Genomic DNA, 11,683 nt, shown 5'->3' on the forward strand with positions numbered 1-11,683 from the left:
CCCAACACTTTTTGTTTTTTTTTGAAATCCATAGCAACCACCGAACCGATTTGTTTTTCGTGCAGGTATTCGGAAACATGCACAGACCCGTATAATGTAGATTCATAGCTTTAAGTACTAGATAATTAAGAAAACAATTTTTTTTGTCGATTAATTGTAAACAATTGCAGAATAAAAACTCGTCAAACGGTAAAGGTTGTCGTTCGATCACCGAAGGTAAGCCACGCGGGCAGCGGTCAGCACTTGGACGGGTGACCGGTTCATTATATTCCTTCCGTGAGTTTAACAAAGATAACATATGCAAAAGTCGTAAGTGCGACGAGGAAGACGGCGATCTTTTAATGTAAAAAAAATATATATTAGGTTACGCGTACATGCCACTTTGACTGCTGCTTTATTTTTTTGGTTTTTAAATAATTAGAGATCTGAATTCAACATATCAGTTCTGTTATAATGGACAGACATGTTGTATTCTTGGCCCCTAACACGTTAAGACCAACATAAAAACTAGAATAACTTACCATTCGTTAAACGTTAAACAATTTCGAACCACGTTTTTTTGAGCTCGAACAAACTCATAACACAACACTCATTTATTAGTCACTGGACCATTGTAAAACGAGAAGAGAGAAAAACCATGCGAAACTATTTTTAAAAACGAAGAGAATAAAGGTTTTAAATGGTAGGGCTGTATGACAGACTTGTCAATTATCGTGGGGGTACGGCTGAGATTTATGACGAAATCGAGTGGCGCCGGCGGTCGGTCACTTTCACGAAAGAGGTCTAAACACGGGTCGTTTACGATACCCTCTGGTTACTAGAAAAGTTCTAGACAGATGTTTGTCGGCTTTTCGAGGTATTTATTTGTGAGTCCAAAAACTCAATGGAGTAATATCGGACTGAAATTCCAAGATTTTGCTGTGTAATCCAAAAAACTATGTTCCTCGTAACATTTAACGATGTGTTAATTCAACTATTATTTTAATTTTTCGTATACGTATTTATACTAAAAAGTACAGCGCTTCCAACAGTGAATTGTGAATTGAAAATGTTCAAAGAAAGATCGATAGTTTTGAAAAAAATTACATATTAATAAATTTAGATAGATTTAGAAGTATACATTGCACTTACTTTTCAAAATTATTGTACTTCTGATTTGGTTGAAATAACATAATATGTAGCAGTCATAGTTGCGATTGTAGAAAAAATCTTGTGTACATTGCAGTCGCGGCTGGTGTTGGGTAAAACCTTTATTTTTTAGGGGGTCATTACCCAAATGACCTCATGGACCAGCCGTTCCTGTTAGGTTTTATATATCAAATTGATTCGTCTGTCTTTTTCATCATGCCTTCGAAAAGCGAGCTCCTGTTTCGCCAAAGTAACTGTGACGTCAATTAAATACGATAATAAAATTCGGTTTTTCCCATCTTCTTTTCGTATCCCACCTCCACCCGGCGGCAGTAGTGCAGTGCATATCAACATAATTACCGGCGTCTCGCCTCCACATTTTGACTTTTTTGTGTTTTATGTGTTCTCTAAGTCCAAAATTTTTAAATTTTTAAAAAGAGATTGCGGTACTATTCCTGTTGCTGAAATTATAATAATATATTTATTAATTTTTGTATTATATGTCTGTGTTATATTGTGTGAATTTGGAACAGCTATATCTAAAAGATATGCTTGCTTTTGTTGTTTATTTAAAATAATAATGTCTGGTCTGTTATGCTGAATGTGAATGTCAGTTAAAACTGTGCGATCAAAATATAATTTGTAATTGTCATTTTCTAAACAACTTTCTGGTTTATAAATGTAATGTGGTTGTGTATCCTTTAATAAATTGAATTTAACTGCTAAATTCATGTGTATAATTTTTGCGAATATATCATGACGTTTTTTATATTCGCTGTGAGCCAAAACGGTGCAAGATCTTGTATTGCAAATATAAAACCCTCAGCTCTTAAATATCTCCATGTAAAGACTTTTGTTTTATATTTGCTATAGTGTCATATCACGAGCTCTATTGAGAAAATAATTTTTTAGTGAAGCAATTTGATTGTGTTGTAGAATTTCTAGATTTGAAAAACCCTACCACCATTTTCGCGTGGTAAATTAAATCTTTCAACAGCAGATTTGGGGTGATGTTTACAAAATTTTGTAAAGAGAACTCTAGTTTGAATATTTATATTCTTTAAATTAGTTTTGGACCATTTTATAACACCAAAAGAATAGATTTAATTTTATAATTGAATGTTGAATATGATTTGATTGATTAATACCTAAAATATTTATAAAATTCTCCTTTATTTAAATTTTTAATGATTTCTCCTTCTTTAGTTATATATTCTAAATTTTCGTAATGACCACGACATATTGATTGATTTTCAGTTATTGTTAAGTTTTATGTCATCCATATAAAGAAGGTGATTTAATTTAATATTAATTTTATAAATTTTAAGAATTTTAATTAACCATGAATGTGGTACTGAATCATAGGCTTTTTTGTAGTCTATGAATTGTTGTTGCATTATTTTCCAAACGTTTGAGACTTAAAATATTCGTCAAATGTTCTTCTTTTTTTAAATCAGAATACCCCTGACAAATCCGAACATTTTGTTTTGCGGTAGATAAAAATAAACATGGGCCAAGACAGAATATTAATATTCGGTGTGGAATTTTCCTGCGTTCTTGTTCATTTCTATCGAAGTGCTCACGAAAAGTTGTGAATATCAACACTTTGTAATTGTCGTAGTGAAAAATAAAAAAGATAGCTATGGGGCACAACTTATTTCGCACTTCATTAGAAAAGTAACAGTATTAAAATAAAAAAAATATTTTTCTAAATTTCGAACGTTAGGTCTATCCTGACCAGCCGCCAATTAGTGGTATTATTTTATTTTTTGCTGTTTTCCACAATAGTTATTTTATATTAAATATAAACAATATTTTTTCTATCATTGATTCAAAAAATTGAAATTAAAAATTCAAATTTTTGAAGGAACTCTGAAGTTTCAATGCAGTGACCATGTTGCTAGGTAACTAATAAAAAACAGTGCGTGAAATGAAAAACAGAAATAGTCGTATGCGTTTTGTATGGTTTCTATGGTTTCGATCTTACTAACAATGCAATGAAAATGACCCACTTCAGGCACAGATAACTATGCGTGAATTTCAATTTTTTGAATCAATTATATAAAAACAAAATTGATTTGGCGGCCGCTACACAAAAGTGGTGGGAGGCGAGAACCTGTTTCCGCCGGTCTCCGTTTATGACACAGCTGACGGAAATCTTGTTCTTTTTTTTTCGTTTATTGTTAATTTTAAAATTAATAAATTTTCCCTGGATACGTATTCGACTTATCCGGTACGAGTTATTTTTAAATTAACTTAATGGCCCGTTGCTCTTGTTCTTTTTATCGTTTTATCGTTAGCAATAGTACAATACTCACGCATTTTTAATCTAAAATTAACAAAACTTGAATGGATCGGGATTATCACACTTCTGAATTGAAGTTTTCATTCGTTTAAAATATAATTGATAGTAATACGTAATGCGGATTGCCTAAACGTTGCTTCCATCACGTCAACATCACACATTCACGTTCGCCCGTAGAAATGGCGTGATGCACACGAAATCGATCCAAAAAGGCTCATAATATTTGTGTCACGCGAATCTACGTCGAAAACTAGAAAAAAAAAAAATTCAATTCGAATTTCAATAATCGAAACGATGCGTCGTCGATACTAAACGTAGGTAGTAACTAAAGTGTGATCGGGTGCGATAAAAGTGTCCGTCAATAATCATCATCCGACAATCATTTAATAGACGAACGCTAATTTTTGGCACTCACTCGGACGACAGACCCAGTCCAGACGGAAACCGGGGCGCGGGGTGGGTGGGTGGTTGTATGTCCGTGAATCTGTCCGGCGCGCGTCAACATTTCAGTTATCGTCGCGAGAGTTAAAACGAAAGGTGGTTAGTGTGAAAGTGACGTTTTTTCGTGGAGACACGTTACGAAGGGTGAGTACCTAATATAATATAAAACCAACCGAAAACCCACAATAGTGCCCCGGTTTATTATCGTGAATAGGTGTTTGGTAAATATTTTCTGTATTCCAACTAGCAAGTCTTTTATCAAAAAACTCCGGCAACATGGCTATTGTGGTATTATTGATACCACCTAACTGAAGAATGATTAAAAAGATTATAAAGTTAATAACTAAGTCGACGATTTTATCGGGAAATTGAACGGAGAAACAAAATAGCTCTTAGCGACAGTTGCCTGAAGTCGCAAATAACGGCGATTGACGAAATCACGTTTTTTTTATTTTAAATTCCAATGAACAATACACAGGGTCACAATTATCTGTTATGTATTCTATAATGTTTTGCAAAGTAAATAATGTGAGTTGTCATGCGTAATATTAATTAGCTAAGTAATTTTTGCAAGTATTTTATGTCAGATATGCAATGTATAATAACGTAATGTTGCAAAGTATTTTAATTTTTATGCTAGGTAGAGATAATAAAATAGAAAATGATTTAGGAACATAAAAAATCTCATTAAAACAGGAACAATTGAAATTAAAATAAACATAACATTCTGTACTAAAGTACAGTTTTGTTCACTCCTTTTTTCAAAGTCTTCTGTCCTCTCATTTGCACATACTGCTATTCCAAAACAGTGAAATTGTCTGTTTCAGGGAATCCTTAACGTTCCTTGCTAATGTCAACAACGTTTTCGATGAAACAAAGAGTCGGAAAAATGTCGGCTCATTGTATTCAATAACATACGCGACTACAAAACCATCTGTATCATTTGTAGGAATCGCGGTTTTTTCGATGAGAATTCGTTCTAATTTTTTCTTTCTTAAAAAAGCTAAGTAATTTTAATTTCACTAAAGATGAACATTTAGGCTATATGCTGGGTAATGCAAATCCATCAACCATCAACTAGGTTGTTCAGCAGATGTACGATTGTTTATTTGATTTCTTCTTCCGAAGAGTTGTATTCTGGCAAAATAGAAATTTATTCATAACATAACCTCAATCAACTAAATTATTTCGAATACAATAACCACATAACTACAAGTTGGATAGGCATGGGTGCAAAATACCGATAATGCATGAAACCTAAAGGGCCTACTGTTCATCCAATATATTTACATAGCTTAAATAGCATGTTTATTTTTTATAGAAAAATTTTGCATTTCTCGCTTTCTTAAACTGTATGTACATTTTTCATATTTTTTCGCTGTCATAATGACATAATAAAAGTTAATTAAAAATCGCTGTTTCACGTCTTTTTCTTTTTTGTTCGAGAGTTTTTGTGGTTCTGAAAAGAACCGTTTATAAATGTGTCGAAAACGAAAAACATCTATTTCGAACTGGTGTACTTGGTGACGGCTTTGGTACCTTCGGAGACGGCGTGCTTGGCCAACTCACCGGGCAACAACAGACGCACGGCAGTTTGAATTTCTCTGCTGGTGATCGTCGAACGTTTGTTGTAGTGTGCCAGACGGGAAGCTTCAGCGGCGATACGTTCGAAGATGTCGTTCACGAAACTGTTCATTATGCTCATAGCCTTACTAGAGATACCGGTGTCGGGATGGACTTGTTTCAACACCTTGTAGATGTAGATGGCATAGCTCTCCTTCCTCCTGCGCTTCTTTTTTTTGTCGCTCTTGGAAATGGTTCTTCTGAGCTTTCCCGGCCTTCTTGGCTGCCTTACCACTTGTCTTCGGCGGCATTTTTCAATTCAATTCGATTCAACAAACTCGCGAACTGCTCTGACTCGTGTGCGTGCGTTAACTTTGCACCACCACCCTTTCTGATAGGTAGTGTGTTCACCAGAACCCCACCTGAAAACGGGCTCCCACCAATCGTCACGTCCTATTCTCCTATCACGGAGGCTATAAATTCGAAGCACAGCTACCAGCTTTTACAATCGACGAGTCCCGTCCGTCAGTTTTATTACTTCTCGTGGTGTCTAACGAACGAACTTAAAATGTCAGGTCGCGGTAAAGGAGGTAAAGTGAAGGGAAAAGCGAAATCCCGTTCGAGCCGTGCCGGTCTCCAGTTTCCGGTGGGTAGGATACATCGTCTTCTCAGAAAAGGAAATTACGCGGAACGCGTCGGTGCAGGAGCTCCCGTCTATTTGGCCGCCGTCATGGAGTACTTAGCCGCCGAAGTTCTAGAATTGGCAGGAAACGCTGCCCGTGACAACAAGAAGACACGTATTATACCGCGTCATCTGCAGCTGGCCATCAGAAACGACGAGGAATTGAACAAACTCCTGTCCGGAGTTACGATCGCCCAAGGCGGTGTCTTACCCAACATTCAGGCCGTACTTTTACCCAAAAAAACCGAGAAGAAACCTTAAACGAACGATCGATCCATCTCCGTGGCGAAAACTCAAAATATCGGCCCTTCTCAGGGCCACTATAGCTTTTTTTTTCGTAAAATGACCGATGCATCTTTTCTTTTTGTATTATTATCATTGCGGTCGTCAATTTGGCTGTATGAAGAAAGATTTACGACTGCAATGCCAAAAGGAAAGCAAGGGGTGTTTACGATCTTGGTACATTTATCAGGTAGTCCGTTGTTTCTCGAAAGAACATCATGTTTCTTTTTTTTCCTCTTATTTTTATTTTGTGGTTCTGAAAAGAACCGATTTTGTATTTCGTATTTTATTCTGGTTTTCTCGAACGGTGAAGAGCGCCAGGAAATTAACCTCCGAAACCGTAGAGGGTGCGTCCTTGACGTTTCAAAGCGTAGACGACGTCCATCGCTGTCACGGTTTTACGTTTGGCGTGTTCCGTGTAGGTGACGGCATCTCGGATGACATTTTCCAAGAACACTTTCAGGACTCCGCGAGTTTCTTCGTAGATCAAACCGGAAATACGTTTCACGCCGCCACGACGAGCCAATCTTCTGATAGCGGGTTTCGTGATGCCCTGGATGTTGTCACGCAGGACTTTGCGATGACGCTTCGCTCCTCCTTTTCCCAATCCTTTGCCTCCTTTACCGCGACCGGTCATCTTTTCAGATTATTTCAACTGACACAAAATACCTGCACACCTCGTCCCTAGGAAGTCAACTACCGCAAAATTTCAACTAACGGAGCCTTATATAGATTCAACGGTTCACCATCGACCAATCGACGAAGTCAGCCGTTGACTTTGTTCACGTATAAAAGTACAATTTAATATGGCGGAATTTTTAGTACCCGTTTACCTTTCGACGCGTGCACGTCTAACGATCGTCAGTTTTGTTTTTCATTCGTTTCATTCGAAATGGCCAGGACCAAGCAGACCGCACGCAAGTCCACCGGAGGAAAAGCCCCCAGGAAACAACTGGCTACCAAAGCGGCCAGGAAAAGCGCTCCCGCCACTGGCGGCGTCAAGAAGCCCCACCGTTACAGACCTGGTACCGTGGCTCTGCGTGAGATCCGTCGTTACCAGAAAAGTACCGAGTTGCTCATCCGCAAGCTTCCCTTTCAACGTTTGGTGAGGGAGATCGCTCAGGATTTCAAAACCGATTTGCGCTTCCAAAGCTCCGCCGTGATGGCCCTCCAGGAAGCGAGCGAAGCTTACTTGGTCGGTCTGTTCGAGGACACGAATTTGTGCGCCATCCACGCCAAACGTGTAACCATCATGCCAAAGGACATCCAACTTGCCAGACGTATTCGGGGTGAACGCGCTTAAATTTTTCCACATCGTGTTTCGGAAGAACAACAACATCCCGAGAAAAACGAAACACGAATTTTATAACAAAAAAATCGGTTCTTTTCAGAACCTCAAACCTTACAGGCAAAAAAAAAAAAATATATCGCCCTTCAACCGGAAATGAATAAAATAAAAATGTCAATAATCGGTCGGTCCTCTCGATTCGGGTTGGGTTGCGGTCGTTCGTAAAATTTTATTGCATCCTGTCATCACCTACCTGCCAGCTGATGCTATCTATTTTATTTGGTTTCGCCGTAAGGATAGTTTTATTTCTTTTTTTCGTCGTAGATTATCGTGTGGCCCTGAAAAGGGCCATTTGTGCGTGCCCCGTTGCCGGTTTGCCGGTAGTACGATGATGACGTCGGAACGAGGCACAGCCGAACGAACATGAGTCGAGTATCCATCCACGTTTCTCACTTTTCCTCTTCGGCGAAGCGGCCTTTTTCACCTTGACAGGAATGGCTTTGGCTGTCTTGGGTTTGGGTGCTTTGGGTTTTTTAGTCGGACCCAGCGTTAGATTTCTTCGCTTTGGAAGGCGATCGGGGTTTCGGGGCGGCTCTAGTTTTCTTTTCTGCCGAGGAGGCGGCCGATTTCTTGGCTTTCGCTGCGGCGGCGGAGGCAGCGACGGCGCTCTTCTTTTCGGCAGCAGTCTTCTTCGCTTTGGGGAGGCTTGTTTTTTGGCTGTCTTCGAGGAAGCCTTGTCGGAAGTCGTCGCGACGGTGGTACGTTTGGCGGATGATTTTTTCGTCTTGGATGCGGCGGACGAAGCGGGTTTCCTCTTGTCGGAGGCGGAGGCGACTTTGGCACCACCGGAGGTGGACGAGGCGAGCTTGAACGAACCCGACGCGCCCTTACCTTTCGTCTGAACCAGAGATCCCGACGCCACGGCGCCTTTCAGATATTTCTTGATGAAAGGGGCGACCTTTTCGGCGTCGACTTTGTAATTTGCGGCGACGAACTTCTTGATGGCCTGAAGAGACGATCCTCCGCGTTCCTTGAGTCCCTTGATGGCGTTGTTTACCATCTCGGATGTCGGAGGATGGGACGGTTTCGCCCTGGGATTTTTCGCTTTTTTCTCTTTCTTCGCGTGGGATTGAGGGGTGGCAGCGGAACCGGTGGTGACCGATGATGCTGTTTGATTTTCGACGTCGGCCATCTTTCACGTTAAAACGTTAAAAGTTAATAATAATTATTGAAAAAACACTTGCTCACACACGTACACTTCGAGCACCTCGTGAACGAGAATTGAACAAAAAAATTTTCTAAGTCTTTATAAAATAGTCGCCACTGCGGACGGAAGACTGAACGCGCACCGCGTCCGCCGTCGAAGAAATTGCAGGCCTCGGAATCGTTGCCCGCGTGATGGCATCGTCCTCTTTCCTCGATCACCATCGCCACCGTGTGATCAAGCTGGCCGAACTCGGTTTCCGAAGTTTCCCTGGAGATAGCGAAGTTCGTCTCGGAACGTCGGTGGGTTTCGAATCAGGTACACGCCCCTCCAACCACCAGCCCTAAATCCGGGTCGTCACGGTTTCGATTCGGGACCGACGGTTTACGTCGGCGGTGCGGGGTAGACGCGTCGATTCCGGGAATCCATATTTCGTTCGCCGAAATATTGGTCCATCTCTTCCCGGAATACCGCGCCACCTTCTCGATTTTACGACATCTTCGCGTCGCCAAACGCTTCCGAAACGGTCGAAGCACAGAAAGGACCTGGTGTTCGAACCGAGGCAATTCCGACAACAGGATGCCGCGAACCGCCTCTCCGACGTTCAGGTCGATCGTTTTCGGCGGAAGTTGAAACGGGACGAGTCGACGACGGGTCCCGTTGCCGTCCGGACCCTTCGGGACGGCCGAAAGTCCGTCGAGAGGATCATCCGAAAGGAGACGGTCTTCATCGTCCGACCGATGCCGCACCTACGAGTTTTCCGATATTTTCTTCGACGGATCTTCAGGTTTTCTTCCTTTCTTCCGTCTTTCTCTCTTCGTAATTTCGTGTCCGACCTGCGTCGTCCGAAGTCGGGGTGAAGATCGAAGAAAAAACGCCAAAAATAACAACTCGTCAGCCACGCACACCGCGTTCGAATGTCTAACGGTCCAACTTGGATTTTCGAAGATCGCCGAATCCGAGGGACGATAAATAATAATAATAATAATAATAATGGTAATAAATAATAATGTTAATAATAATAATAATGATATGATGATTATAACGATAATTATTATAGATAGGTAAATAGAAACACAGGTCTCCTCTCGAAAATCGGAACTTCCTGATATTACTTACATATTTCGGTCGATCCAAATGTGGGAATCTCGTCGTCGTCGGAGCAAGCAGCGCGGTGGGTGGGGTGAAATTCTGGATTTTCCACCGCCGCCGGCGGTCGAAAAATGTGCGACGCGGGAGATCGCCAGTCCGTCTAGTAGTCTCTCTTGTCGTTAGAGCGTGACGTGGTGGTTGTTGTGGGATTTCCCGTTAGTTCGGTCCGACGTCGGTCGTCAGAGGGTAAGTGCATACGGAAACGAAACGCATCGCGTTTTGATGTTCATATTCGTGCATCGGAATGTTAAAAGCAATATATTTTACACCAACGATCACACCTAAACACCACGGCAACGGCCATACCACGTTGAAAAGCACCGGTTCTCGTCCGATCACCGAAGTTAAGCAACGTCGGGCGCGGTCAGTACTTGGATGGGTGACCGCTTGGGAACACCGCGTGCCGTTGCCCCCCAACACTTTTTGTTTTTTTTTGAAATCCATAGCAACCACCGAACCGATTTGTTTTTCGTGCAGGTATTCGGAAACATGCACAGACCCGTATCATGTAGATTCATAGCTTTAAGTACTAGATAATTAAGAAAACAATTTTTTTTGTCGATTAATTGTAAACAATTGCAGAATAAAAACTCGTCAAACGGTAAAGGTTGTCGTTCGATCACCGAAGGTAAGCCACGCGGGCAGCGGTCAGCACTTGGACGGGTGACCGGTTCATTATATTCCTTCCGTGAGTTTAACAAAGATAACATATGCAAATGTCGTAAGTGCGACGAGGAAGACGGCGATCTTTTAATGTAAAAAAAAATATATATTAGGTTACGCGTACATGCCACTTTGACTGCTGCTTTATTTTTTTGGTTTTTAAATAATTAGAGATCTGAATTCAACATATCAGTTCTATGTTATAATGGACAGACAATGTTGTATTCTTGGCCCCTAACACGTTAAGACCAACATAAAAACTAGAATAACTTACCATTCGTTAAACGTTAAACAATTTCGAACCACGTTTTTTTGAGCTCGAACAAACTCATAACACAACACTCATTTATTAGTCACTGGACCATTGTAAAACGAGAAGAGAGAAAAACCATGCGAAACTATTTTTAAAACGAAGAGAATAAAGGTTTTAAATGGTAGGGCTGTATGACAGACTTGTCAATTATCGTGGGGGGTACGGCTGAGATTTATGACGAAATCGAGTGGCGCCGGCGGTCGGTCACTTTCACGAAAGAGGTCTAAACACGGGTCGTTTACGATACCCTCTGGTTACTAGAAAAGTTCTAGACAGATGTTTGTCGGCTTTTCGAGGTATTTATTTGTGAGTCCAAAGACTCAATGGAGTAATATCGGACTGAAATTCCAAGATTTTGCTGTGTAATCCAAAAAACTATGTTCCTCGTAACATTTAACGATGTGTTAATTCAACTATTATTTTAATTTTTCGTATACGTATTTATACTAAAAAGTACAGCGCTTCCAACAGTGAATTGTGAATTGAAAATGTTTCAAAGAAAGATCGATAGTTTTGAAAAAAATTACATATTAATAAATTTAGATAGATTTAGAAGTATACATTGCACTTACTTTTCAAAATTATTGTACTTCTGATTTGGTTGAAATAACATAATATGTAGCAGTCATAGTTGCGATTGTAGAAAAAATCTTGTGTACATT

The 11,683-nt window shown here is 40.3% G+C and overlaps 1 non-coding gene across 1 annotated transcript; it reads left to right on the top strand.

Moving 5' to 3' along the window:
* Nucleotides 1-10,337: 10,337 nt before the first annotated feature.
* LOC138140960 (5S ribosomal RNA) lies at nt 10,338-10,457 on the top strand. Its single transcript, XR_011162866.1, has one exon. It is a non-coding gene; the product is annotated as a 5S ribosomal RNA (ribosomal RNA).
* Nucleotides 10,458-11,683: the final 1,226 nt, after the last annotated feature.

The sequence above is a fragment of the Tenebrio molitor genome, unplaced genomic scaffold (assembly GCF_963966145.1).
Source record: "Tenebrio molitor unplaced genomic scaffold, icTenMoli1.1 SCAFFOLD_637, whole genome shotgun sequence".
Lineage (NCBI taxonomy): Eukaryota > Metazoa > Arthropoda > Insecta > Coleoptera > Tenebrionidae > Tenebrio > Tenebrio molitor.